This window comes from Prinia subflava, chromosome 8, assembly GCF_021018805.1.
Source record: "Prinia subflava isolate CZ2003 ecotype Zambia chromosome 8, Cam_Psub_1.2, whole genome shotgun sequence".
Taxonomy (NCBI): domain Eukaryota; kingdom Metazoa; phylum Chordata; class Aves; order Passeriformes; family Cisticolidae; genus Prinia; species Prinia subflava.
Window position 1 is genome coordinate 26,782,281 of NC_086254.1, and position 26,028 is coordinate 26,808,308.

Genomic DNA, 26,028 nt, shown 5'->3' on the forward strand with positions numbered 1-26,028 from the left:
CTTTCCAGATGGTCAGGGCTCAGCTCCAAGCTCTCCTGAGGCTGCTTTCTGTTTGTTCTGAGGTTGTGCCTGAGAAGCAGGAGCTGGGGGTGGCAGGTCACAGGATGGTTCAGTCTGGAAGGGACCTCTTGAGATTCTCTAGGCCAACTCCTCTGCTGAAGCAGGCTCAGATACAGCAGGCTGCCCAAGGCTTTGTCTGGTTGGGGTTTGAATATCTCCAGGAATGAAGTCTCCATAACCCCTCCAGACTGCCCTCACAGTCAAAAAGTTTTCTCCTGTCTGCACCACCTTGCCCACAGATAGCTCTCTATAGACCTACAACTAGGAGGATATGAACAAGTTGTAGTTTTTCTGTTGCTTACTTCTGTCCCATGGAGCCAGTTTGTCTCTGAAACAAACTTTAAAGAAAGAGATCATTAAAAAACCTCTTTGTGTCCATGTCTTTACTGATGAAGCTTGAAAGTCCTCTGGCATTCACACAAGTAGCTGTCACTGTGAAACCCATCCCTTTGTTTTATTTCCTTTTCTTCTGCCTTTCATCGTGGGACATGTTTATTCTGTTTGGAAAACTCCCTTCTTTTAAATCCCCTCACACGTTACCAGCACACAAAGGTAAAGAGAAGGGCGTGTGGCAGAGAAAAGAGATCCCAGAGTAGCTGAGGGCAAAATCTTCAAGAGCCCTTGAGCTCCTGCTTTGCCAGACCCCCAAGATACAGCACAAACCCACAACATGAATATTTTACATGTAGCATCAACAAGTAGGATACAGAAAACACCAAGGGACCATTTCTCATGCTGGAGATGCCTTTGCAATGAAATACTACTCTTTGATATATATTCTCTTAAAAACAAACCCAACAACAACTTGTCTGTCAAAACTTGGGGAGCTATTAGGACTGAAAACCAGCACGACAATCCAAACCTGGCTGGGACATGATGAAATTGGTGTCTTGATGTGCTTCATCCAGCTCAGCCACATGTCAAAACAGCTTCTGCTGGTGGTGTTCTCTTCCTTAACACATTGCAAGGGACATAACTGAGTGAGTTTGATGTTGAACAAAGATAATGATGACTGAAATAATCCTTGAAAATGCTAAGAAATAATCTGTGAGCCAGTTTTCAGAAAGGTGGGAGGAGCTGACATCTCCACTCCCAAAGCAACACGTGCTAAGAGCTGCACATGGCCACAAAGTCACCATGTCCCTGAGAAGGATCACAAATTCTAGAGGGGAAATGTCCCCATGGGCACAGTGTGTGCCCACCTGCATTCAAAACCTGTCCTGTGCCTTTTCATTTCTTTCTTTTCCTTCCATCATTCCTCTCCTTCCTTTCTTCTTTCTCTCCATTCCTGGCTGTAACCTGCAAATCCAAACTCCCAAAGTGTTAAAAAATGCATCCTTTAGTACAAGGAGACTTTTCATAGTTGGACCTGTCTCAAATTGCCATGGCTGCTTTTGGCTCCTAGGGAACGAGCTCCTTACAATTACAAATCACCTTGTCACCACAAAAAGTCACATTTCCACCCTTGTTCAATCCAACAGCACTTTTGTGAGCAGGGGAATGTTGAGTTTAACGACTCTGGAGGAGGAAAACTCCGAAGAGCAGGATGAGTAATGCCATTAGTAATGAAGTAACTGTCTGATCAGCGTTAACACCTGATTCTTGTCAAGGCCAATTCAGTATTGTATTTTGAAATGAACGTTTCAGAGCACAGTGGGGAATGAGAGCAGAAGTCATCCTACATCTGTCAGCTTGGACTGAGCTGGCAGCTGCTGCTCTGACCGATAGATGTTTTCAGAGAGAGACAGCAGGGTCTGAATATGAAGATGTGAAATCTGTGTGCAGCTGCTACCAACCATGCTGGAAGAATTTTGCCACATGGAGGAGTGAATGTTAAAGCTCTGTTGAAGAAGTATCCATTAAATTTGGTACTCCGTCAGGGGATGGTTTAAGAGGCAAGGCTGGCTTTTGTTTCTAATACTCTTAATGGCAGTGAGCGGTGTGGGTTACGAGTGACAAAAGGAGATTTGGGAAGGACTAAAACATTTCTAATCAAAGCCAGTCCTGTTCCCAGGCAGACAGAAAACAGAGCAGCTGTAGAGAAATGAGCTGGGTTTCTCTGGGCCATGGTGCAAGCTGTGGCACAGTGGGCTCCTTTGCATTCCATCAGACTTCATAAAACCTCGGGTCACTGAGCAATTAGAGGGGGACAGTTTGAGCCCATTTGTGGAGTCCGTGGATATCTCCAGAGCTACCACCAGGTTCTCATGTGAGCAGACCTACAAATGTCAGCTAGCTCGCTTCCTGCAGGAGCTCATTGCTAACCTTATGTAATATTTAACAGTCTTCCTGGGCTAATTAAGTATATTACTTTATATAGTAACTAACATATCTCTAACATGTATCAAAATTTAATTCAGTTTAATTCATTATCGCTGCTCAACATGGGCCCAATTTTCTTCCCCTTTACAAAGTTGCAAATGCATTAATTCTTTGTGTGCATCAGGAAGGGTGATGGAGCCCTGGGTTTGCCAGATCCCTTCCAAACACAAACATAGACAACTTTGCTCTTGTCTCTGCCCAACTTAACTGACCCAAAAGAGTTTCTTCTGAGTCATGCCAGGGCAGCTGAGGGCAGCAGCTGTCCCCAGAGGCTCCCTTCAGGTGTCCTACAAGCTGCAGGGTCCTTCAGGCACAGAACTTGAGGGACTTTTCTGTAAGCCAAAGCTTTTATCTCCTGTATGACACCTCCTCTCCAAGCATATGTGGTTGTATAAGCAACATGGAATAGAGGGGAACACATCTCTCTGGAGCGTAGTGGGCAAATAAATCTTTGTGTCTGAGATCAGGAGAATCTGCACTTTAGCTAACTTTATCTTGTTTATTTGGCTTCTGTGATAATGAATACTGGTGCCCCCAGGTGCTGGGCACTGTCTAGCCAAGAGGGTCTGAAGCTTGTTGTTATTCTCTCCCTCTCCTGTGGCACCTGTGAAATGATGCAGCAGCCTCTGCCCAGGGCAGCACTCCTCCACCAAGACACCATCTCTGTGATCTCTCTGGAGATGCTGCTATTTCAGGCAGGCATTTCAAGTGTTTGTGTCTCTAAAAGCCCTCGTAAGGTTTAAGGTCCAGTTATCAAGTGCATTTTCTCCAGAGAAAAGTGCCCTAGGGAGAGGGTAACACATCCCTCTATCCTTCCAGCCTTTGTCAGCTCTGCCACGTTCCCTGTCTCATCCCTGTCAGCCACTGTGGCCACTTCTCCATTTTTGAAGGGGCTGGATTCTGTTCAGCTCCCTGGTTATGAATTTGCTGCCAGAGGGATGCTGCTCTCTCTGACTGCCATTTGCCTTCCAAAGCCTGACTCACAGGCTCCAGATCACCCTAATTTAGAAAGACCTTCATCTTACATGGATTTTCCCTGACTCCTGGCTTTTCTCATAAAAAATCTTGTCTCAACCCCATCTCTGTCTGCTTGAGACAATGCCAAGCCTGCCCTTAGATCTGTGTAACAAAGGTAGATGGAGAATATATCTCCTATTGAGCTGTGCTGTGTCTAATGTATTCCCTTCTATAAATGATTTCTCTGGGTCCTGATCTCCAATTCATCATCTTTTCATTCTTTTGATGTCCATTATAAGGCAGCAGAGACTAACACAGAGTATGTCAGGCATCCAGCTACAAAGGCATGGGGAAGAGGAGTGAAAAGGGACACAGTGGCAGGAGGAAGATGAAGCTTTTAGGAAGCATCAGCTCACTGCAGGCAAAGCTGCAATGATGCTCAGGATATTTCTGCCTATGCTGTTATCTAGTGTCTTCCCCTTCCAAGCCCAAATCCATGTTGCTGAAGCTAGTTTGACCTCTAGAAAAATCATTTGGAATCAGATTTGTGCAAAGATAGTACAGGGCAAAGGAAACAGAGCCCTCCTGGGTCTGGAGAGCTGAGACTTCCAGCAGGTCTCTTTATTGGTCTGGCTTGCAGCAAGCAGGGTTTTAGCAAATAAATCCATCTCATCAGCCACCCTGGGCTTTGCTGAGGCTTCTGGCCTGAAGAGGGGGAGTTTACTGTGGCTGTAAGTAACAGGAATCTCCTTTTCCTGACCATAATGATGAGAGGGCTCTTCTTGTGAAAGCTGTCTTGGTGAACTGTCTTGGGGGACTCCAAACGCTACAGAGCTGCCACTGGATGTCACAGCTGCTGTGATCTGAGTTCAGACCATCCTGGAACAATACAAAGGAAAAAGAAGAACTGAAAGTCCTTCTCTTTCCAATGAGTAATCATGTCCTGCTGGTTCTGACCTCTGCCTAACCAGAGTTCAGCCGTGCTGGAGGGAGGAGTTGAGGACAAGAACATTAACCACTTTCAGTGTAATTTAAGGGACTGAAAAACACAGGAGCAAAACAAGATGTGCAGGAGCTGGGTCATCCCCCTGAATGGTGTCTGCTGCCACCCCCCTGGCTGTTCTCTGCCTCAGCACAGCAGGATCACTGGTCAAATCCAACATCTCCAGGAGATGATGGTCAGCCAGTGAGTTTCCTTCATGGTACAGGCCCAGAGAGTACAGAAGAAAGAATTTGGGGGATGCAGAAGCAAGATCTCCTTTTAGGCTGCATGACAGACTGTACCTGCTTATCCCAAAAGCAGTGACCACAGAAACTCCTCTTACCCTCTTGCTTCACACACATCTCCTCCCTGTGGAGGCTGAGAAACATCGCCCTGGCAGGGCAGGGAAAGCATGAAATCATTCCCACCTGTCTCTTTCCTTTCTTTCACAAGGCCTACAAGACAATGTGAAGTTTGAAAATGAATGTCAACAACACAAAAATCCCTGCCTTAAAGTTTTTGCAGGCAGTATTCTGATGAAGGTTGGGTTGGTGCTCGGTGGGTGGAGGATTCCTCAGTAATTTGCTTGGAAAAAGAGAAGAGCAGCAAAAATAGGAATGAGATGCAGACCTGAGCATGGAGTGAGGATGCCAAGGGTTCCAGTGGTTATAGAGCTCCCCTGGAGCCCAGGGGTATCTCTGGTCACTGCAAGGAGGGAGTTTTCCTACTTCCCAACCAGATGTTGAAGGAGACAAAAAGCAGCAATGCCTTGTGAGCAGAGAGGTTCTCCTTGGAGCTGCTGCTGGAGCTGTGGCTGGAAAAGCAGAGCCAGGGAACAGAGGAGGGGACAAATCTGGAGCCAGGTGCCATCAGCATCTTCCTAGTGGCAAAAAGCTCTGGCAGTAGGTGAGGAACTGGGATATTCACCTCCCCCACAGGGACCCAGGTCCCACCACACTGCCACCCCCTCCCACAGTGCAATTTCCCTTTTAATCTCCCCTTGTTCTGCTCTGCTTTAACTCTCTGAGGGAGGTACTTTGTGGGAAAGGCTCTGCCTGTCATTTCAGGAGCTATTTCCCTTTCTCCTTGCTCTTTGCTGTCCATCAGCATTGTCTGACAGCACGACATACTTCATTAAAAAAGGGGGGGATCAGGTGCAAGATGAATTTTCCAAATAATTTTGCAAACGACTGTGTGTACAGGCACAGAAAAGCTTTCTGAAACAGAGTTAATAATTCCAGTTGTTAATAATGCATCACTCACAGCTGATGCTGTTCCCAGCACCCACGGCCGGGCTGTGCAAATCCCACTTGTTTGCAGGCAGGTTGGGAAGGGGAGAGAAGTGATTCTGAATAATATTTCATGTGACATCTGGCATTTCAGAATATTATGGCATTGTTTTAAAACTCTTCACGATTTCTAAGCAATCCTGCCAGAGATTGCGTGTATTAAAATGTGCTTATTTGTTTCTATAGGTTAACTTTATACATGTGATCTCCTCAGATTGTCACAGCACTTTTTTGAGCATTGGGACACACCACAGACTTCCCCAAATTAGTTGTGTAAAGTGCACAGTGTTTTGAAAACCAGTTCCTAAATAGATACTTGGTATTGAGCAAGAAAGGTAAATGATTGGGAAAGCACACGAGCTGCTATTTACAGCAGCTGGATTTCAAAAAGTTTTAGCAAGTTACAAGCCCTCTTGAAAACAAGCAGGAAATATTCCACAATATTCCTTTAATTCAATTATCATGATTAAGTTGGGGTTTCTTAATGACACCCCTTTTAACAGCTCAGAACACCTGAAGTGGATCTCCTGCTCGCTGCCCTGGCCAGCAGGGCTGCAGAAAAGTGGCATGAAGGGATGATCAGGGCTCATGGAGCTTCGGGGGTGTGCTTCAAAGAGCTTTTTTATTACTCTGCTCATCATCTTCAGAGCTCTGGCCGCTGTGTCAGGCACCCTGCAAGCGTGGAACAGCGGAAAAAACAGTGCAAGGACAAGGAAGAGGCAAGATTGTGTCCGTAATTGCTCACCTGTAATTATCTGCCACTGTGCATTCTGTTCCCGCTGCTCATTAGCATAGAACAGGGAGAGTGTTTAATTGCAGCACGGCTCAGTCCGTGGCATTCTCTGCAAGCAGAGCAGAGCAGCTCAGCCTCGTGGGGCTGAGGAGAGAGGATCAGGGGCACAGGACAGATCTCAGAGTGCCGGGCACAGCTCTGAGGATACACAGTGCTGCCATGAGCAGGCTGTTCTCTCCTCTTTCCACTCATCACTTGGTGGTGGCAGAGTCCCGCATCCCAGTGGCATCCCAACGTGTTTGCAATGCGAGGCTGATGCTCCAAAGCATCCCCGGCTGGCAGTGGGGACAGGGAGCCGCAGGGACCGGGATTTGGGATTGCACACTCCTGGTTGTGCCCTGTCACCCTGTCCTGGGATAGGGCACTGCACAGTGGCATTGAAATTCAGTCCTGGGCTGCACAGGGAGAGGAGAGGGAGAGGGAGAGGGAGAGGGAGAGGGAGAGGGAGAGGGAGAGGGAGAGGGAGAGGAGAGAGGAACAGAGTTGTGCTCTCGGGAGGAGTGAGGCTGAAGAATGCTCTGAAATCAAGCCATGACTTGCAGCAGAGAGGCTCTGTAGCAGTGAAATGTCCCTGGGCACAGCTCACTTTGTTGATGCACATGATGGGGGACCACATCAATGTGAGCTGCTTTATGTGGAGCAGCCAGAAGCGGAGGGAAAACTACCCAGACTTTGCCTGCAGTCTGGCCTCCAGCACGGTGAGAGATGCTGAAGCTGTCCCTTCCTCAGTCCCTGCTCCTGTCACCAGGGCTGGAAGCTCAGCTCAAGCTCTGTTCAGCCAGGTGCAGGTTGCCCCTGTGCCCAGGTGTGAGTGGAGGGTCGAGCCTGCTGAGCTGGCTCCTTGCTGTGGGCACACACCTGGGCACCAGGGAATTTCAGAGAGCTCTCTGGCAGCACTTTTGGACCACGAAATGAGGGTGTGGTTTCAAACCAATGCTCTCTGCTCTCAGTCGCCCTCTTCCCTGCAGGAAAAGGAGTTTTTCTATGGTCTGGCTGGATCTGTGCTCACGAGCTGATCTGACCACTGAGGGGGATAAAATCAACACTCTCAGTTTGGCATGTCAGCCTGAACATCCAAGTCACACACAGCTCTGCAGCCACCTCATCTCCTGCTCCCACTCTCCCAGCCTCTGTGCTGGTGCCCTGAAACACTGCCACCAGCATTAGACATAACAGCAGGCTTAATTAAAGGGTGGCAGCCTGCCAGCATCCAAGAGGCAGAGCTGAGCTGGCTGCACTGCTTTCAAAGCAGTATTAAAAAAAATACTGGGAAATAGCAGGGCAAGCCTTGTCACACTGATGTTGCAGTGGGTCAAACATCTGTTTTGCCTCAGGCCCATCCCCTGGGAAGAAGAGTCGAGCAGGGGGTCTGTGGTCCCTGACCCCGTGGATGACCCCACCCCAGGGTGCTCACAGGGCCCCTCCCCTGTGGGGTGCCCAATGTGGAGTCACATCTCCATCCTGCCCTGCTGGAGAGGGAGATGGAAAAGTGGGATCTTCCTCCCCCTCCATTTCTGCAGGCTGGGGTGGAGCTCAGGAATTTGTTCCCTTCTGTGACAAAATGAGATGACACAATATATTTCCATGGTTATCAGAGATCTAAATATCTCCCCAGGGACCCCAGCAGGAGCGAGGGACAGCGACCCCCTGAGCTGTGTCCCAGTCCTGCTATGGAGCTGTCATGGCATCTGCCCCTCCATCTGATGGTCTCAGTACAATCTTGATGCTGGAGGATCCCCACAGATGGGTACTGACAATCCCTCCTCGGAGGAAAAAAGCACTTTTGCATCTGGAACCAAGTGCCAGCAGCTGCACAAAAGCAGAACCAGGACAGACCCACTGTGGGAGGAGAAAGGCGAAGTCCTCGGGCACCACTCTGCAGCAGGCAGATCCCTGTGGCACATGTGCTTCCCAGATAACAGACAATGCCCTGATTATTGGAATGCATTTAGCACTGTGCAATGCCTGGTTAAAGAATAGCTCTTCCAACAAAACAAGAAAAGACCAGAGAAAAAGAGATCAGCCTTTAGCTTCTGAGTCCTCGCTTTGCTTCACCCTCAGGATTTGGTCTGCCGTGTGTCCAGCATAATTATTAAGCAAGTTCTGATGGAAGAATTTTATTTACCCAGCCTCAAAAAGGAAGAAAGGAATCCTTAATAGTGGATTAGATCAAAAAATTCATAATTTATTTTTCAATAAGTGCTTTAGATGTAAGATCAATGCCTCAAGGCTGATTGATAGGAGCTGTTTACAAAGACCTCAGATCTAATTGTACTCAGGCAATCACACAGACTTTTTCTTTGACCAGTACTAGACACCATCCCTCTTGTGCAGATGGGGGAAGGGATCAGAAAATAGCAATACATTTCATTGGAGAGTTGCTCAGCAACTGCCCTGTATTATTTTTGAGTTATCCTTGAGCACAGCCTCTCTTCTCTTTGATCTTCACATATTTTTTGTTGCTGTTACCTCTCAAAAATACAATGTTTTAAAAGAATTGCATCTCCATTTGCCACAATATTTTTTTATTTTTTAATATTTTTTCTCTCAAGCACAACCAAAGCCTAATCACATCAGGGAAGGCAGTGCATTACTTCGCAGAGGAAAGGAAATTAATGTCCATCTACTCTGCTAGAGCCTTTCATAGGGCACTGGGAGCAGAGATTTAGCATCTTTTTCTGTACATACAGAAGCAAAATAACTCTGTTTAACTCTTGCCACCAAGCAGTCACTCAGCTGGGTTTGGGCAGGCAAGGTGGTGTCAGAGCTCCCATTTTGGCAGCCTCTGATCAAGAAATGGCAGTGGGGCAGTTTGTCAAGGGAGGAGAGTGCCAGGGCTGGGATTTCTCACCAGGCTGTGACTCCAGATGGAGCTTGGCATGGAGAGCATTACTCCACAGACCTGATTTGGAAGGAGCACCACATCTCATCCACCAGTTATTACGAGCCCTGCTGATAAATGCTTTTATGTGTCACAAAAAGTGATGCAAGCCTGAGCTGCTCAGCCTGAACCAGAGCTGCCTCCTTGCTCTGGATGACACAGATCCCTCGTGGGGCCCAGCAGAAAGGAGCTTCTGATTATTGGGGTGCATCTGATCCTGTTCTCTCTCTCTCATTCATTTTCTGCTGTTGCCATACACAGAGGAAAGGAAGAGCTTTGCACTGCTTTGGTCTCTCCTTGGTACCACGTAGAGAAGAAAATGAACAAGTAAAACACCAAGTCCATGAAACAGATTAAAAAAACCCAAAAACAACAAAACCCAAATCTTAAGAAATATAGTGAAGAAAATAACCCAAGATTTTAAATGGCACTTCCAAATATAAGTCAGGAGCATCTTCTTGAGAAACTGCTGCCAGCTACATGGACTGAAGATGGAATGATTCCAGCACAGCCGCTGCTTAGGGAGAACACACACCACTCCTGAGCCAGGTTACAGCTCAGCCAGAGGATGTTCTCAGAGGAACAACCAATTTCATCACTTCTCTGCCTCACAGTAACCCTGTTAGGCAATCCCTCACCCCGGCAGAGCACGGGGATTTCTTCTTGCATTCCTTCCCCTGAAAGCAGCTTGTTTGTTTTGCTGGTTTCAGGTTTGACCCCCTAAAGGACGGAAAACCAAAACCCTGAAACTTTGCACACAAATTAACCCCCGAGGCAACAGAAGGGAGCAAATTCCTACATCTAGTAAAAATCTCAGCTGCAAAGGTCTAAAAATAGATTTTTTTCTTGCCTCGGGAATTCTAGCCTTGCCTTGTGAGTCGCGGTGCTGCAGATTATTGCATTCATAATTTAAATGTTGGATGGGTGTGAAATTACTGGTGTGGGAGTTATTCAATTTCTGGTAAGTACATTTACATTAAATAGGGGTTGCACACACAAAAGATAGGAAAAAGTCCTTCCACTTGTGTTTGCCCGAAGCAGTGAGAGCATGTGCAGCCTCACAAGGCTGCTCCTGGGAACAGATAATGTTTTGTTCCTACTAAAAACCTGGTAAAGTTCACTCTGGCTGAAAGGGCACTTGTGTCTCCTCTCTTGGCATAGGGCTGCTCCAGACCCATCCCTCTCCAGGTTAGAAGAAGTCCCAGGGCTGATCTGAGCACTGCCAAGGATGGGTGATGCTTTGAAACTAAAAAAGGTTCAGTGTAGATATTAGGGAAAGAAATTACAACGAGCGTGGTAAAATACCAGAACAAATTGTCCAGAGGAGTGATGGATGTCCCGTCCCTGGAAGTGTTCAAGGGGAGGTTGGACAGGGCTCTGAGCAACCTGGTCTACTTGAAGGTGCCCCTGCTTATTGCAGGGGGAATGGACCAACACTTCTAACCAAAACTGTCCTGTAATTCTATGACTAATTTGAGGAAATGCTATGATTCTATGACTAGTCTGAGGAAATGTGATGCTCACTGGTTCCCTCCTCACCCTACTCCTTCCTGCCTGAGTCTTCACTCCTTCTGCCTCCATGCTCCCACAGAAGGGATGTTTTTCCTGGCCTGTGCAAAGCCACTTCCAAAAATCAAGTGCTGCATCTGGAGAGCCATTGCTGGACCCTGCTTGAGCTGCAGGTGAGGGGCTGCAGCAGCCCAAGCTGCACCTGCAGCAAACAGCCCTGGCCATCCCACAGCAGTACTTCAAGGCTCCTGGGGCACCTGATTGCCAGACAGCGGGGGGTTTCAGTGATTTCTTTTTTTTAGTGATGCTGTTTTAACTCAGAGAGTGTGAGCCTCCCAATGAATCACATCATGGTCAATTAGAAGTTTCACATCAGTCGTGCCTCCTTGAATATTACTCCCAGCAGTGTAAATGTCATGCGTGGAGCCAAAATTGAACTCTATCAGCCAAGGAGAAACCCTCACTCAGTGCAAACGAGGAGAGAGGAGCTGCAAAATCCCCTTCAGAATGGCAGAGCTGGAAAAACACAATTGTGCTTTGCGTCCGGAGCACTGTGCACAGGTACAGCGGCTTCTCCTCCTTCCAGGTTCCCATCCCTGGTGGCAGGAATCCATGGAAATGTGAAGGGGCCCTGGGCAGAGCTGCAGGCAGAATGGTCCCTGGCTGCTGGGAAGCCTCAGTGGGCAGCCAGCTGGCAGAGCTCCTTCCTGCTGCCGCGGGGCCGGATGGCCGCGAGCGCTGGCACGGCCAGCCCGGGCAGGCAGAGCCCGGGCAGGAGCTCTCCTGCCAAAGCAGGGCCTGGGTTTGCACCCGTGGCAGGAGCAGGGCTCTGCTTTGGCTTCAGGACATTGTTTGTTTTGCATGGAAATGGGGACGAGTGGGGATTTTTGCCATCAGGGTGAGCTGCAATCTCCACCAACCCGCCTTCATGGTTAGTGATGTCTAATTTGTCTAGCTTAGTTATGGTAAAAAAGTCAACTTTTTCAGACTGAATCCACCTCACTCTTCTGATACCCAATATACAAACAGAAACTGAAATGATTCATGGTACTTTCATACAAAATGAAACAAACTCCTTCCTCCACAACAGGGTCCTTTCTTTCCCTCTGACGGCCATTCTTCCACCTCATCACTTGTTTTCTCCCGTTTTCTGAAAGAGCTTCCTTGGACAAAAATAATGCTGATCATGTAAGACAGCATTGTGAATATCAATGAAGGTTTCTCTTCTTTTCCTTCTGCTCCCAGTTCCTTCTCTGGGCTAAAAGTAAATAGAGTCAGCTGTAGCTGACACAGAAGCTGATGAGGGAGGCACATTAGTTTGTCTGCCTGTCGGGGATTTCTTGTGTAGCAGCCTTCAGATCCAGAGCCAAACTTCCCAACTCCATCTGGGACAGGATCTGGGACAGGATCTGATTTTTTCTTTTTGTCCATGCTCAAATATCTTATTAACTGCATTAACTTTTTTTTTTTTTTGGTAGAATTTCACCATGCGACCTTTTTAAAACCAGTCTATCGATTAGTATAATTTATTTTGGGAAAGTTGAGATGTTAATTTTTAAGCATAGAAAATACAGAGGCACCACAAAATTAACCTGGATCTTGTTTTGATGCATATGTGTGAATTTGTAATTACTAATTAGTTTGTTCTAGTGGTTGCCTAGGGACAAGTGGACACGACTTGGTTACAAAGTACAGCAGATGATTCCAGCAAGTAATATGTGCATATAAATATTTGCTGGAATCAAAGGTGCTAATTTTACTGAGCTAGAGAAAATTACATGCTAAACCAATCTATAGTCTATCAGTAAACACAGCTGATAGTCTGCTTTACACAATGTGGATCTTTTTCTTTTTTCCCTCTTTTCATTTTTTTTCTTTTTGCAGGTGTTGCTGGTTGTCACAAGTCGCAGGGTTAAAATCCAGGGATTTTTTGCAAAATTTCAGGGCTGAACTGTTCTGAGCTCACTCCTGGTAAAGTGCCTGAGCTCTCTGCTGCATTGTGAGGATGTGGCACCCTGGGTGTCAGGGCAGCTGTCTTTGTGCTGTGAACTCTGCCAGAGGGGCACAGTGCAGATGTGTCACCAGGAACACCTGGAAAATACATGTCATGCCACAGAGATAATTTCGCTGCTGTCCTTTCATCCACAAAGGCAGCAAAATGGAGAGGGAACTGCTGCTGCCTCAGGGGAAGGCTGTGCTACTGAAACAACAGTATTGAATTTAGTGAATAACGGAATTAAATTAGCCAACACCAGTAACATCTAACCTGGGTGGTAGAAATCTGTCTGACCTGGCCCAGGGAATATCTAAAAGGAAATATCCCTTCCACTGTTGTCTGTGAGGAGCTTTTCTTCACTCTGCTCATGCACAGCTCAGCTGCTCCTCTGAGTGAGACCCTGGTGACAGAGGGAAGTTACCAAGGAAGAACTCAGGTTAAATCTTACTCCATCTCAATTCTGATCTTGCATCAATAAGTATGATTAACTTCTATTGACTTGAGTTTCCAGAAAGAAACCTCACATGAGCTGCTGAATCTGAACTGATCTACTGCCATCATAAGGGAAATGTGGTCCCAAGGGTGCAGGGGTCACTCACCTCGCTGTTGTACACGCAGCTAAACCCAGGTATGGGAATTAATTCTAAATGAGATGCTTCTGTGGCTAGGTTTGACAAATAAACCCCTATTAGTATATAAATTAATATATAAAGCATCACTGAAGACAGATCAACTGGCAGCAGTGGTGCATAGGCATTGGTAAAATAAAGTTTATTCAGATTTGCTCCTGGAACTCAGGCTGAAGCTCATGTGTACCAGCCCTTATTGTGAGGGGTTCCTAAAGGTCAGGTTCCACAATATTCCCCTAAGGAGCTTCCCAAATCCTATACAGGTGTGTGAAGGATCAAAGTTTTGAGTTAAATCTGATTTATCCCCATTGTCCCTGCCATGAATATGCAAAAAACCCCATGTACTTCCATGCCAGGGAAGATGATGTATGAAAGTGAGCTACTTTGGCCCAAATATTTTTATCCTGAGCACATGCTCCTGCTCATCTCTACTCAGCTCCAGGATTTTCCAGCACCAGAAGTCATACCTGGAACTAGAAGAATTCAGGGTTCAGCAGAGGGGTACATCACATGTTCCAAAAACCTGTGGATATGGCACTTGAGAACATGTTTTAATGCTGAACATGGTGGTGTCAGTTGGGTTTGATGATCTTAAAGGTCCTTTCTAACCTTAACAATCCTGTGATTCTGTGATGGTGTCTAAACTTTGTGAGAAAACATGTTTTTAATAAACTTTCTGGCTTCCTGCAGAAAGTCTCCAGCACTCTCAGGTTTTTAAGCTTTCACAACTTTGACCACAGAGATTCTTCAAACTTTATTTTATATTGAATGGAAGTGGCTCAGTCCCTGAATTGCCCTCAGCTGAATGGGTGCAGCTCCCAGGGAAATTATCACTGAAGCGGAGGATACAGGCTGTTGTGTCTTTTCTTTTCCATGCCATTACAAAGAACATGCTTATTCAGCCTTTTAACAGACTGGCTATTTCTACTTATTCAGCTTTTGCCATGTTCCTCATTATTTACAGATTCCTTTTTCTCTTGAATTGCTTTTCTTCAAGGTACTGGTTAAAATTCATGTGGTTTCAGCATTACCACGTTTTTCATTACAGCCTTATCAGTATTACCAATGTCTGCTTTTAAATATTTTCTTATATTAAGTAAATTTCTGTGATTGTAGCTCTTTCACACTGTCTTCCCTTTTTCAGTGCCAGCAGCTCAAAACACTCTATTATTGCCAATAGAACTCAAAATTCCTGTCTTTTAGAATGAGGCAGACTGCAGGAGAAAATCTTTATTTTTCAGATTGTGGAAGATTTGGGTGTTTCCATTTTGCAGAGCAGTGTCTGGCTCACTCATATGGGGTTGCAGGAAGAGAGAGACCTTGAAAACTCTTCCATCAACTGCTTTGATAACTTGGGGCTTTTTTGCCCACAGATATTTTGGGATTCCCATTCCACTTTCAATTCACACTGTCCCTTCATACAAATAATCTTTCAAGTTTGGACAAGCCCCTGACTCCTCTAAGGTGAAGCTGTTGGTGAACAGGAGCACTGGGAACGTTTCCAAGGACATTTGGCACAGGACTGTCAGGACACTGCTGTGGCTCTGAAAAGCTGTGCAGGCACAGGGGGCTGGGAATTCCGGCCTGGAGCAGGGACATGCAGCACCAAGCTGGAGATGCTGGAGCCTTCACTAAAAAAATAGGGTTTGGTTTTGAAACTCCTTGGCAAGGAGTCACGGGCTAAAAAGAGCTTCCCATGGCAGAGCTGGACAACCTGCCCGAACATGTTGGGACTGAGTGAGTGCTCTGGCCACTGGATGATTTGCAGGAGGAGGGAAAAGGCCTTGGCTCCACCTACATACAAAGGATGATGGATTCACTGCTGACAATCAGTATTTCTGCTGCAGCGTGCCACATTTCCTTGCAATATCTCTACATCAACACCTCTAGACTTTTTTTTGGTCCATTTTGTCCTTGTATCATCTTTTACATTTCCCAGATCTGCTGCAGTGACAAGGTTTGCTGGGATCAGTTTTCTAAATGGATGGTGTTTCTCCACAGGAGGGAAGCAGTTGGGTTTATTATAGGTGGAGCTGATGGTTACACCTATGCCTGAGACAGTTGCCCAATACTTCCCTCTGTAAACCCCCTGTTTAATTACTGTGACATTGCAAAACTTTGCCAACAAGGCAAAATTTCCGTGCTATCTCCTTTAGAAGGTAACTGCTCTCTTCTCTCATTGCCAGTGCAGAGGAGAGACAAATACAGAGTTAAATTCTTCTTGGGGTTTATGGTGTTAGATTTCTAGAGACTAGCCCCTGATAACAAAGGAAGAAATTGTCAATTATGCTAATTTTTGCTAGACATGGAAATCTAGCTGAAATGCTTACAAAGTGGCCTGGAGAAGATATCCATACCTTCAATTAAGACCAGAAAAAGCTACAAAAATTCAATATATTTTGGTCATCTAATCAGTGGATTTGTCTTGCCATGGTCCTTTTGGAGAACTCTTCCAGATCAGCTGCTTAGTCATGACAAAGGCCTGCACTGTCAGAAAATAGTAATTTAAATTCCTGATTACTTTATCTTTGTGGGGCTTTGCTTAAAAGCTGCAGCAGAAACATTTCTGTGCTTCATGTTGAAACTATAATGTTCAGCAATCCAAGAGGGCTGGCTGAATTGGGGTTTATGGGGAAAAACAAGTTCTGGGCAAGTCAGGAACACCTTATAAACATATTCAGAGTGATAGAAATTATCCTTTAGACCCAGAGATTTGTACTCCTTAAAGATTAGTGCAACAGCTTTGGGTAAATGTAGGGGTGAAACAACATGACTGGATTGAGAAGGACCAACAGAGGCAGCTGTGCCCACCCCAAAACACTCCTCAATCCCAACGCGTGTGAGAAATTCCCCGTGGAGATTTCATTAAATGTTTACACTTGTGCCAGAGCAAGGAGCATTATCTCTGGTAATTCGTGTCTCATACATTGTCAGCATGTGGCTGATGGCCAAGAGCTGTCAGCCCATTTAGGGGTGAGTAATACTCCAGAACCAACAGCATGCCAGCAAAAGTAGTTGGGGATGGAAGGAGGGAACTCTGCAGCAAAGGAGTGGTTCAGATTTTGTGATGGTTTTTCCCACTGCCCATGCAGCCATTCCTGGTTAAAGAACATCTGTATCCACCTCTGATGAGTTTGTTTTTGCTGCAGAATTAATCCGCTCATCCCTATATTTGCTTTCCACTGTGAGCTGAATCAATGGTAAGAGAAGATAATGTTGAGGATAAATATTTGTGTCTCATCTCCCTTCTTCACTTCCAACAATTTCAAACTCATACATGGCTTTGTGGACCATTTCTCTGAGGTTTTCAGGTGTTCGTTGAGCTGCTCCAAGTGACAGTGCATGAAGGATGTCAGTGGGATGAAGGAAGTCATGATCAAAGGGATGCTGGCCTGCAAGTTATGTAACACCACTAATCTGCTTGATTTCATATTAGTTCTCATCAAATCACAGCATCCATAAATATATACCCAGCTGAAGACCCCCACCCTGATAAGCCATCAGGAAACTGATAAAGCAGAGAGTTGTTAATCTTCCCCCCATCTTAAGAGTGACGCATTGTCCTACTGCTCTTCCAGGGAGCCAAGTTCCGCTCTAAAATCAGCTGCTAGCTCAAGTCACACAGGTAAGAGCAGCCACAAGGGAGTCATTCTTGCCGGGGGGACCCCAAAAACCTTGGGAATACTCTCGGGGAGACATCCCCACGCCCCGAGGGCTGCCGGTACCGCCTCATCTGCATAGCCACGCCCTCATCTGCATATCCCCTGCGCCATTGGCCAGCGGTCTCCCCAGCGGTGGCGCGGCCCGGGGCGGTCAGGCTCCGCGCTCATTAGCATTCGCCCCGCCTCCCAGCGGGGCGACGGGGGAGCTGATTCGTCGTCTTGGCAACGGCGGGGCGCGGCCGCGCTCTGCGATTGGCGGAGGTGCCTGTCAATCCACCGAGGCCAGGGCCGCACTTCCGCCTCGGTGTCCGCGGTGCCGTCGCTGGAGCCGGTGCAGGTAACGCCGCGGGCCGGGCCCGGGGCCGCCGCGCTGCGCTCCCCACTCCGCTCCCCCGGGGCCCCCGCTCCCCTCGCCGGCCCCAGCGCCCCCAGAGCCGCGTTCAGGCCCGGCTCGAGTGTCCCGTCCTCAGCGGGCCGCGCTGTCAGTGCGGCGGGGGCGGACGAGGGAGCGGCTGCCCCAGCGCTTCTCCCGTCCCGGCGGCTGAGGGGGCTTTGACCTGCCCGGGTGTCTCGGGGCGCTGCGGGCCGCAGGCCGGTTCTGCAGCGTCGGCAGCGGTGGGGTGAGGTGCTGAGCCCGTGCCCGGTGCTGTGAATCCTGCCCGGTGCTGTGAATCCTGCCCGGTGCTGTGAATCCTGCCCGGTGCTGTGAATCCTGCCCGGTGCTGTGAATCCTGCCCGGTGCTGTGATCCTGCCCGGTGCTGTGAATCCTGCCCGGTGCTGTGAATCCTGCCCGGTGCTGTGAATCCTGCCCGGTGCTGTGAATCCTGCCCGGTGCTGTGATCCTGCCCGGTGCTGTGATCCTGCCCGGTGCTGTGAATCCTGCCCGGTGCTGTGATCCTGCCCGGTGCTGTGAATCCTGCCCGGTGCTGTGAATCCTGCCCGGTGCTGTGAATCCTGCCCGGTGCTGTGAATCCTGCCCGGTGCTGTGAATCCTGCCCGGTGCTGTGATCCTGCCCGGTTGTTGGCGGTGCTGAGCCGTGCCCGGTGCTGTGATCCCAGCCGGGGCTGAGCCCTGCCCGTTCCTCCCCATCCCTGGGGCTGAAGGACGTTGCTGTGCAGAGGGTGCGGGTCAGTGCAGCTCCGTCAGCGCCAGCGTTGGAATTTTTCTGGTTTTGCCGGGTTTTTCCTATTGCTTTTGCAGCTGGGTCGTTCAGCAGAGGAGTCCGTAGACACCCGGCTCCCCAGAGGAACGTGCTGGGCTCAGTTTCAGCACAGTGCAGGAGCCTCAAGGGGCCTTTTAGGTCACAGCTGAAGCACAGCGAGCGGTTGGGGTTTATTTGGGGTTGGCTTTTTAAAATTCTGTTTCTCAGTTACCTACTCCATGTTTCTCTTACAGAGAAGGAGACAAGCAAGATGGGAAAAATAGCAGGAAAAAAGGGGTTTTTTTGAATAACATGCCACCAGAACTGCTGCATGGTAATAAAGGTAGAAGATGCCATTTATTTAATTTGGTTATTGATCATGTTTGTACTGTCTCTATGTTTGGATTCAGGACTCCTTTTGGAAGCAGTTTGTTACTGTGCAGCTCTTGCAGGCCAGAATTTCAAATGTAGGTTCAAAATCACCTCCTGGCTTTTATGTGTGCCATAACCTTGTGTTTCCTTTCAGAAGTATCTGCCAAAGCACGTTGAGTGTAAGCAGATGCTTCTTCCATTTACTGTGAATTTTCTCAGCTAAATTGCATAGCCTTCTTTGAGATTCCAAGAAAAGTAAAAAGGAAACATGTATCTGCATTGCTGATTTGCCCCAGTCTTCCCATAGTGTTTCCTTTTCTAAATCTTTGCATACAAGAGAAAATAAATTTGATCATTCCAATTTAACCTTCAGAAGTTCTATAAATCCACATTCACGAATCTGGGGGCAACCACACGTGTTCCCATCTGAACAAACTTTACACCAGCATGCTGAGGGACTTGCAAAACCTCAGGGCAATTTCTGGAGGCAGTGACTTGGGTCACTTCCAAACATGAAGCGCTGTGCCGTGGGATGGGAGTAGGAGAACTGGCTAAACTAGCATGGAAGCAAGAAATTCCGAGTGCTGATTTTCCCCCTAAGTAATCCCTTGGGTTTTCAGTTACAGTAAACACAACTTTTTCTTAAAATAGTTGTTGAGCCATACACATGTTGTGACCACGTGGCAGAAGGCTAAGGACAGTCTGGGACAGAATCAGGAGGGATTCTTATTGTTGCTTTCCTGAACCAACAGCATCTCGTGATGAGCTTGTAACTTCAGGAAGTCCTCGAAAGGAAACTGAGATGTCTGCTGTCCAGGAAAAAATACAGCATTTTTCTTCCAGAACTGGCTCTTCAGCCATGCCAAAATAATCTTAGAAACAGCAGGCAAAAGTTTGAGATAGAAAATGGTGATTAGACAACAAACCCTGTGCCTACAGGTAGTTAGAGACTAGATGGGATAAAGGTTTCAGTTGATGCAATATTGAAAAGCAGTGTGGTTATTAGCTATTTGTTTGCTGGCATCTTTTGGTAACTGAACACAGAAGATAATTTCTGCTTTTGGACGGTTTCTTTAAGTCACTTTTAATACCAATACTGCTTTCCATGATATCTACTTGCTGGCAGATCTTACGACTGAAACTGGTATTTCTTTCACTCTTTCTTCTTGTGAATTCTACTGTGTGAACTTCACATGTGCTGACCTAGAACAAAGGTGGAAAGCTTTGCTTTCTGTTATCTCAGTGCTGGCTGGAAAACGTCCCAATCAGGCTTTTTTGGCTTTGATAAGGCTATATTTTTAAATCACTGTTTGTAGTGCCAGTCAGATGATTTTTTTTTTTTTTGCTGTTGTTTGAAAGCAAGATTAGCCTGGAAGTACGCTGAATTTTTAAGCAGATAATTTATTAGCTTTGGTATTTGAAGTAGCTTGTCCTTGAACGAATGCAGTGTTACATCATGCTGTTCATATCTAGGCCTTCTATTTACAAGGTGCCATTTTTCTAGTCCTTCACTCAGCATCAGTTTTGTCACCTGCTTCATGGAGACACAAGAAATATCTGTATTTGACACTGGTATGATGTTGTAAAATGCTTAGTATTTAGTCTCTTCTTTATGAAGTAACTAAAATGTTTGGTCCTTACAATTCATGGAGGAAATGCACAAAATGAAGCAAGCAAAGAATATGTATTAAATATGGAGTGCTCAAGAGCTTGAATGTTGTTGCTGAGCTTGTAAATATATAGCTGATCACATGGGTATCTTCTCCAAGCTGAATAAATCAGAAAGTGCAAGCATGGAATAAGTTGGTCACCCTGTGTCTGTCACTTTGGAGAAAGGGGACTTTGATGTTTTTCCTGTTGCAAAAAAATAGAGGTTGTGCTTTACAGCAGATCTTTAATGGGTTTTATTGTTTTATGGAATAGACCACTACAGAACTTGGAATTCAAGAATTCATTATCTTAATCCTTGCATCGTAATAATTACTGTGCAGACTAATGTATGATGATGTAATTATTTACTTTGTATCCTTAAAGGCTTGTAAAAGCAAGTTGCAGGAGAGCAACCAGCAATTAGAATGTGTCAAATGTGGCTTACCATAACTTTCAGTTATACTCTTTAAAAATGTATTGTTGATCCAGTGCACAAAGATAATGTCTTAATTTTCAGGATCAATAAGTTACAAGAATAGACTAAGCTTACTTAAACTTGTTTTTTTTTTTCTTTCCATAAATAGAGTTACAATTGGAAATTCATTTGTGGTCTAGACAGATCATTCAGATTAATTCAGTATATTATATTATGCACATAATTTAATGAGACAGGTTTGTAGTAGATTGCAGCAGCTCTCCATTCAGAAAATGCAGAGGCTGCAGAGTGTTGTCTTCCTGGGCTTGTTTATCCATCTGGTGGGAGAGAGGGTGCACAAAAGGTGAATTGTCCCTGCAGCTGCAGAGCTGGACCTTTTAGTCTCGTCCCTCTTGGTTTTGTAGTCCCAAACTTGAGCTGTGTTTGCTCTGTTGGACACGTAATGGCTGTGCTTGCTGTTAGACCAAATTGGTCTGTGGTGTTCCTGCTGCAGTCCAGTTCCTTTGCTGTGCTGCTCAGTTTTGGATGAGATAAAGGCTCTTGGGATGCTATGAACCTCTGGGGTATTGCAAAGTTTGCATGCTTAGGGTATTTGTCAAGAAATGTGTTTTCATGATTGGATAAATAACTTCATTTTATTTTTACTGGTGTTATTTTTACACTTCTGAGTAAACTTTTTTTAGGGCTCCCAATAGAATTTTAGTAGATCTCACTGTTTTGATTCTAGTGGTAGTGGAGGTTGAAGGTGGTGAAGTGTTTGAATTCTGAGGTGTGTGTGGTTCACATCACTCCTGTTCAGCTCACTCCCTCACTAACCAGCTCCTACAACGTGTCAGGGCAATCAGGCGAGGATGAGAATCCCTTTAAAAGCTCTCAGTGATGAAACTTATGCATGTTAAGGCTGCAGAGAAATTCCCTCACCAGCCTGGTCATAAGGGGCTCTTCAGCACCATGTGCTGACTGAAAGGAGAAAGAACTTTTTCAGGAGAGCAGAACTGGCCCATGCATTGGTTCTTTCTAGGTTTTGCACTAGAACAATGAAACTGTTGAGTGGTTGTTTAATAGTGGAACAAAAACGCTGCCCATCTTCAGAGGTATAAATAACTTTGTTTTAAACAAAGTACTGTGCATGTTTTGGTACCCAAGCAGGTTGATGTTACTGAGCAGATAGCTGGGTGGATTCTTTATTAAAACTGGGCTCTATATGGAGATATTTATCCTGTCTTGAGCAGTCAAAGTTAATTTTGTTTTATTTTTTTGATGTCTTGACAACGGCAAATGGAATAGCGACCTTATACTGGAATCCAGTAGGTATTTACTATAAATGCAGTTTCAAAGGAAATACAATCATAGCATAATCTCTGACTTCCTAAAGCTTTTGCAGATTTGTGGTATCATCTTAAACCCCCCCTCACAAATATTAGTTGTATGCAGGAGCTCATGCTGTGGAATCTGTGTCTGTGAGGAGTTTGTGGTAGGCATAAAAATATGGTTTCTTGTACTGTAGGGCTTTGCAGTGGGTTAATCACTGTCATCCTCCTGCTTTATTTGCAATATAATTGCTACTATAATTGTCTAAGAGTCTCTGTGAAAATTATTTGCAAAATACCTTGTGCAGAGTAAATATAAACCTGCATCTGTCTGGAGAGAATGTGTCCACAGAGACAAAGCTGCCTTTGAAGAGGAAGATCTATGAACATAGAACTATTTTTACTGTTCCAGGGATTTTCTCCAGTGATGTTTTATGCTGTAGCTGTCTTCATAAGCTTCAGTGATCAATTCGCTGGAGTGGTTGCATTATGATGAGAAATACCCAAGCATCTTTAATTTTACCTTCAGAGAAGTGTTCCTGAATGATTAATTATGTATCTACTGACACTTGCGTCCAAAGCCACTGTGCTTGGAGTTATTGATTACTTCCCACCTTCTCTCTTACAAGTAAGATAAACAGATCCCCAGCAAACAACTAAGAATAACTAGTTTTACAATGCAGTATTGAATGATTTGGTTTTTTTAACAGTGTGGCTAGAAATGAGCTGATTTATCACTCGTGATCAGACCTAATATTATGCATCATGCATGGAGAGGTGTGCAGAACAGAATTTTGTCATTTTTCACAGTCATGGGCCATGAAATAATTTCTAAGGGAAGGTTACAGAGTCTGAAAAATGCTGTACCAGATGCTCTCAGGTGGAAAAATGCCTCAGATACTGAGGTAGTGTTAAGAAAGGAGAACATTTACAGAATTCTGTATGAATTTCAATGAAGTGTTTTGCACCAAAAAGTATTAACCTGCTGGAATCAAGTTTCCTTGGTCTATTTGTTTGTTAGATTTGAATGAAGTTCTGCAAGCCAGTATCCTTGGCTGTAGAACAGAATTTTTGGCTGAAATGAAAGTGAGGAATAGCCCTTGATTCCACAGAGAATTGGGCACTATTCTGGGAGGATATTTTCTGTCCAGATTCATCTTTACAATTTTTATGTTAAATAAATACTGCTTCTGGTAGCAGCACTGGAGCTTTGGGCTGGGGCAATGATTAGTGAGTGGGATAATTCCTGTCATTTGTTCTGATTGCAGAAACAAGTTTTGTGGCATTTCCTCCTTTGAAAGCCAGACTTGTAGTGTTTCAGTTGTCTCTTAATTCCTGTGAAGCATCACCAAAAATTGGTATTTCTGAGAGAACAGAACATGGTGCTGCCTGCCATAATTGCTCAGCTCATTTGTTCAGATTGTCAGGGTTTTGTCATCATTGTTTCAAGTGCTGGCACTGAACTGTCCCCAGGCCATTTAATAACTCCCAACTACATAAAAGCCTGTGGTAGGGACAGCTGCAATCTCCAAAGAAATGGAAAAGTGACAGTGGCTGAGCTGATCCTCTTCACTCAGCCTCTCTGCACTTTATTTAACAGATTTGAGAAGGAAGTTGCCTTTCTCTTGCTGTGGTTGTAGAGAGAGCTTTGTCTTGCCAAGACATCTGGCAGATGGTATTACATTCAAACTTTGGAGTAAGAAACAAATCTCACTTGGTAAAGAAAATCCTCTCCTGGATTCTGCCATCTGTGTGGCTGTTCTCTGGCTGAAGAGATTTTGAGTGTTTAACAGTTAATCTAAATTGCCAATTAAATTTGCTTCTTGGCTAATTTTTGTAGATGTTTTAGATCCAGTGTTGCTGGTAACCTAATTTCATGAGTCAATTAGGATTCATCCATGCTGAAGCTTTATTTCAGAGATGAAACACGGCAGTTTGATGTTTTCAGGAGATGTGTATGAATTAAAGACACATGAATATTTATCTTCTAGTTCAAGTTATTTATTTCCATCCCTTGAAGTACTACAGCTATGTTTTATTTCAGCTGGCAACTCAAGAGACGATGGGGTTGGCTCTTATTCCACCAGTTATGTTCTAGACTGGGGGATTTTGCATTCTTTTTTCCCCCATTTCTTATTTTTGGTGTTATTATGGAGGATGTGGATGTTTGATCTTCTGTTGGCTCTTTGGGAATCTCTTTCTGGACAGAAGATACATCCTGAACACAGGATGTCACAGAATCACAGAATGGTTTGGGTAGGAAGAGGCCTTGAAGGGACACCTTCCACCATCCCAGTAAGGGCAGGGACACCTTCCACCGTCCCAGTAAGGGCAGGGACACCTTCCACTGTCCCAGTAAGGGCAGGGACACCTTCCACCGTCCCAGTAAGGGCAGGGACACCTTCCACCGTCCCAGTAAGGGCAGGGACACCTTCCACTGTCCCAGTAAGGGCAGGGACACCTTCCACTGTCCCAGTAAGGGCAGGGACACCTTCCACTGTCCCAGTAAGGGCAGGGACACCTTCCACTATCCCAGTAAGGGCAGGGACACCTTCCACTGTCCCAGTAAGGGCAGGGACACCTTCCACTATCCCAGTAAGGGCAGGGACACCTTCCACTGTCCCAGTAAGGGCAGGGACACCTTCCACTATCCCAGTAAGGGCAGGGACACCTTCCACTGTCCCAGTAAGGGCAGGGACACCTTCCACTGTCCCAGTAAGGGCAGGGACACCTTCCACTATCCCAGGAAGGGCAGGGACACCTTCCACTATCCCAGGAAGGGCAGGGACACCTTCCACTGTCCCAGGTTGCTCCAAGCCCCCTCCAGCCTGGCCTTGGACACTTCCAGGGATGGGGCAGCCACAGCTGCTCTGGGCACCCTGTGCCAGAGCCTCCCCACCCTCACAGGGAAGAATTTCATTCTAACATATAATGTAAACCTGCCCTCTGTCAGTTTGAAAATTCACATTCTCCCCCTTGTCCTTGTCATATCAAAGTAATGAAAATGTTTTTCGTGAAGAAGGTCCCAAGTGACTTTTTTTTCTTCTTCATTTTTTTGTAATTGCTTGCAATTTTTCTCTTTTTACGTTAAAAAAACTTAAATGATTTTAAAATTTACTGTGGAAGTGCACACCCAACCAAACCTTTTTAGGCATGTGAAAAAGCTGGTGAATGTGCTAGTTCATGAATTCTTTGGTGGCACTCTTAATTCCAGGATACTGAACTCCTATCACCCTACCTGCTCGTGCTGGTGAACCTCTGTGGTTATTTTAATGACTGCTTATTGATTCTGTACTTGGTTTTTCTTAAATGCTCCTGAATTTCACAAATAGATTCAATATCTATGTAATGAATAGGACCAAGTGTTTTATATGTCATGTAGAGCTAGAACATGTGTTTTCAAAGAAAAAAAAAAAGAAAAGATTTTTAATTTAGCAGAGTGATGTCAGCAAAGCTTTCCAGAATTGCTGCATGATGAGAAATTTCAGCTTGAGGTCTGGAGGAAAAAGGCACTGCAGCTGTCCTCAGCCAGCTTCAAACCTGAGCTTGCTAAGCCACATTCCAGCCCAGTGAGCCGCTCATTGTAAATGCTGCTCTTTCTATAGAAATGTAAATGTTTCTTTAAGGAGGAGTAACTTTTGGTTATCCAGCTGGGTCTTTGTTGAGCATTAACCTGGAAGAACAAGTTAGGATGGAGGAACTAGCCGAATTAATTTAGGGACAGGTTTAAACTCTTACAGGGTTTCAAGTTTTTGAGGTTCTTTAATTGGTGTATAAGTTCCTAGGATCCAGGATCGTGGTTGAAATAAGCTGGTTGTTTTTGTTATTTTTCTCCTGAAAAATGAAATATGAAAAGAAGCAAGCCTACGAAGTGACAAATTTGAGGGATTACTAATTTACCAAGATAAAAGCAGTGGATTCCCACACACTGGTTTTGGAGAGCAGCCCTGAAGGTGGAATGTGCATCTCCTCTCAGAGAGATGCTCACATGCACGTCACAGAATGCGTGGAGCAAATTAGGCAGTTTATAAAGTGAT

The 26,028-nt window shown here is 45.7% G+C and overlaps 2 protein-coding genes across 3 annotated transcripts in view; both read left to right on the forward strand.

Moving 5' to 3' along the window:
- ADRM1 (ADRM1 26S proteasome ubiquitin receptor) overlaps nucleotides 1–26,028 on the forward strand; it is a 62,919-nt gene that overhangs the window by 2,639 nt on the left and 34,252 nt on the right. The window lies entirely within an intron of this gene.
- The window catches only part of OSBPL2 (oxysterol binding protein like 2), a 35,007-nt gene continuing 26,328 nt past the window's right edge, over nucleotides 17,350–26,028 (forward strand). Inside the window, exons 1-2 of one of the 2 annotated variants that reach the window (XM_063404282.1) lie at nucleotides 17,350–17,417; nucleotides 18,478–18,566. The gene's annotated coding sequence lies outside the window, so the exon portion shown is untranslated. Of the gene's footprint in view, nucleotides 17,418–18,477; nucleotides 18,567–26,028 lie in introns of those variants that run through there. The other variant, XM_063404283.1, reaches the window with a different exon arrangement.